Below are 3,373 nucleotides of genomic sequence, written 5' to 3'. Positions count from 1 at the left end.
TTGTTCCCAAGCGGCACATTCTTCCCCGCAGAATTAGGGGGGATGAAACGGGCTGCAAAGGGACCCTGGAAGAGGCACCTCAAGTCGGCTGAGCTTCGCCGCGAGGAGCCGACGCGCGCGGGGAGGGCAGGAGAGCGAATCTCCGCTGCTCCCTCGCGCCGGCAACACAAGCGGTTCGCATGCTTTAAGGTTACGAGTAGCTAGCGACCGGTAAAGAGGTCAGTCTGCCCCGAAACCGCTGCAGAAGCCAAAATAAAGTCTAGGCCGGCCTATGCGGAGTGCTAGCGCTGAGGCAGGGAAAACAGCGAGGCCTCTTTCTCCCCCGCGGCGGCCCCCGAAAGCCGTGGCGAGGCTGCTGTTAACGTTAAAATATAACTGAGCGTTTGGATATTTGCCTTGGGCAGATGCGTGTTTCGGGAGACCGGGGTCAGTGGCGGTTTTAACCACGTCGTTTCATCCCCGCTGCCACATTTCCTGCGTTTCCCACGTCAGCAGCGTTTCACCCGGAACGCACCGYGCTCCGGAGGGCAAAGCGGGCAGATTTGCGTGCTTCTCTCTGCCCATCTGCCTGCCTCGAGGGCGGTGGAAACAGCGGAGGCATGCAGCCCCGCGCAGACACCGAGGAGGAGCGGCTGTAGCACCTACGGGACGGAGGAGAAAGCCGTTTTCCACCCCAGCGCCTAGGGAAGACCGAGTCCTGAGAAAAACCATGTCTCATGCTGCTGAAAATTAGAGTTTAGGCTTCACGTGCAAAAAGAAAGGAGGGAAAAACTTTGCGCRGATCTAGACACGCAACATGCATTAAATATCGTATACCTTATTTTCACAACGTTTTGTTTATTACTAATGGTCTCACGTAGGAGACGTTGCCAGGATCAGGACCACCTCGTTTAATCCACTGGGGGAAACTTTCCCCTTTCGGGCTGGATATTTTTATGCCCAGGCAGTTTTACTTTCTGGCGATGAAGTTCAAACGAGACATTTTAATCATGTCTGTATCCCAAGAAAGGCTATTCCAGCTGCTTTTAGGGTGGGGGCGTTGCTCAGCCTGGCCGAGGATGGATGACCCAGCCAGGTCCGGGCTCCCGGGGAGTCAAACCTCCTCTTCCCACCGTTCAGATCAATCTCCTTCGAGCAGGTCTGCAGACAAAAGCAGAGGCAAAYGGTGTTGGACAAGGAAATGGATTTCATCCCGAAGCACCTTTGCACATCGCCAGGAACATTACCTTTAATTTGTCCAAATTCTAACTCTTAAATTGTGTGCTGAGCACGTATAGTACAGTTGGCTTGAGGTTTTCACAGGTAAAGATACGACCATGCTGCACAATGAAAAATCCCGACTGAAATATTCCCGCCGAACGTACGAGGACCAATGTTGGYGCGCGCCGCTCCCATACGGGAGCCGAACCCGGCTAAAAGCGTGCGTTGAAGCTGGGCACGTACACGTGCAGGGCCGACACYGAAAGCCGCGGCGGCTGGGCCAGGGCGAGGACGGCCGCCGAATCTCCTCCGAACCTCCTGGGAGGACGGAGCCTTCGCCAAGAAAGGGCTTCCTCCCATGCGCCTCCCCAGGATATAAGGGAGTACACAAGTACGCAAGATAAAAATATCCTAGCAGAATCTAGCCAAATAATTCCCCATCACAAAATTCACGTTGGCGGCACGGGAAGCTGGGGAGCGGCGGGAATGCCTCAAGTCCCACACCGAGCTGTTAGTAGCTTGTTTTCCTTTTAAAAGCATCCGATGGACTCCAGAAACAAAATACATTACGACACCTATAGGACTGTGCCTATATTGCTCAGTTTGTGAGGCCTTTGGGGGCGCAGCGCATCTTTTTGCTCCACGCTTGCACAAGACGCTTTTCCACGACTTGTCCCATTCGCCGAAGTAACGGAAAGACCAGCAAAACCTCTTAATGACGGCAACGTGATAAACGGGAGACGCACGCTTCCCGCTTCAGTTCAGCCTTTACACAGCACCACATTAATGTGGGAACGGCACATTACAATCTACACGTTATACTTACAGAAAGCACGCTCATCCGGCTCAATAGCCCGTACTAGTGTTAGGCGCAGCTGTACAGAGCAATAGCAAAAGTTTACTAGACACGAAGATCTTTCCGGCCAAGTTAACCGAATGCTTGAAAACCTGCGTGGAGTTGGGGAAGGGTSTGATGCACCCGCGCGTGTCGGTCTAGGGCTGTTTCACACGTACACGCGCCGTGCGAATCCCTGGCGCTGTGCTACCACCCGCCCGTTCAGCACCGGGATTTTCACTGAATCAGTCAAACCCAGTCTTGGAAAGTGGCACGTGTAGAAATCCTGCCCCTGCGGTGCTTAACTCCACGATAACCCCCCCCCAACTGGAGGAGAATAAAGTCTGTGGAGCCTTTTCCTCTTTCCTATGGGATATGGGAGCTAACGTGTGATGCAGACACCAAGCCCGGACCATTCTGACATGGCAAATTGTGTAAAAATGGACAAAGGAAAGAAGGAAAACATATATATATATATATATATATATATATATAGTATAAAAAAACATTGTGGAAAATGATGTAGCAACGTAAGTGAAAGTTATTGTAATGTGACATACTCAAGAACTCTTTAGGTTAAATGTGAAAACTTACTTTTGACACTTGCATTAATAATGCGACACTTGCGCATCTCCTAATGCAGCTTTTTGTTGGACTAGAACAGAGCTAACGCTCGCAGATACCGCCTTGCCTGCACTTCGGCATCGTTTAGATAGCAGTTAGATACCCCACGCCGAAATATTGCAGCAAACCTGCGATTGCTCAGGACATCCATCTGCTGCGCAGCACCACGGCTCCTGCGAGCGGCGGCGAAACACTGGGAACGGAGCCCCTGTTTTCCGAGTCCAGAAAGTCCAAACCTTTCCTACACGTGCTGGCCACATCCATCCCCATTTGAGGCCTGCGGTCGTGGGCGGCGGAGAACTATACGCGGGGCAGCTGCTTTTATGCAGTATTAATTGAAGGCTGCAAGCGCGGAAAGGGACACGTTTCTCCGCTGTCTCCTCCGGCAGGCGAGCCCAGCTCGAGCCTTCGCCTCCCTCCTTCTCCGGCCCAGACCTGCATCCCGGAAAACACCACGCTTCGACGCTCGGCCTTTTGGCCGCGCTCTGCAGCGTTCAAACCACATGCAAATAACGTAACAGCGATTGCAGGCAGCAAGTAAATAAACGGCCCATGCAAAAACCACAGCGTGTATTTCTCTGTCTTCCTAACGCAGCCCCTTGCTTTTTCTGGGTTTTGGTGGTTTTTTTACTGAATAACGCCGGGGTGTTTTCCACGGCGCCGCTTCGCTGTCGAGCCTCGCTCGCCGCCTGCCCGCCCCCAGGTGCGGCCGCG

General features: G+C 53.0%; 1 long non-coding RNA gene across 2 annotated transcripts; it reads right to left on the bottom strand.

Annotated features, from left to right (window-relative positions):
- Positions 1-806: 806 nt before the first annotated feature.
- Positions 807-3,279, bottom strand: LOC112970170. 2 transcript variants are annotated; one of them, XR_003254915.1, is made up of 2 exons: positions 2,788-3,279; positions 807-1,140 (listed from the first exon to the last, which is right to left on the bottom strand). It is a non-coding gene; the product is annotated as an uncharacterized LOC112970170 (long non-coding RNA). The 2 variants fall into 2 exon arrangements; XR_003254917.1 differs by lacking the exon at positions 2,788-3,279 and adding an exon at positions 1,654-2,510.
- Between the last annotated feature and the right edge of the window lie 94 nt (positions 3,280-3,373).

Source organism: Apteryx rowi, unplaced genomic scaffold (assembly GCF_003343035.1).
Source record: "Apteryx rowi isolate R43461 unplaced genomic scaffold, aptRow1 scaffold_11, whole genome shotgun sequence".
NCBI lineage: Eukaryota > Metazoa > Chordata > Aves > Apterygiformes > Apterygidae > Apteryx > Apteryx rowi.
Note: the sequence above shows the minus strand (reverse complement) of the source record. Positions and strands in the feature narration are given on the sequence as shown.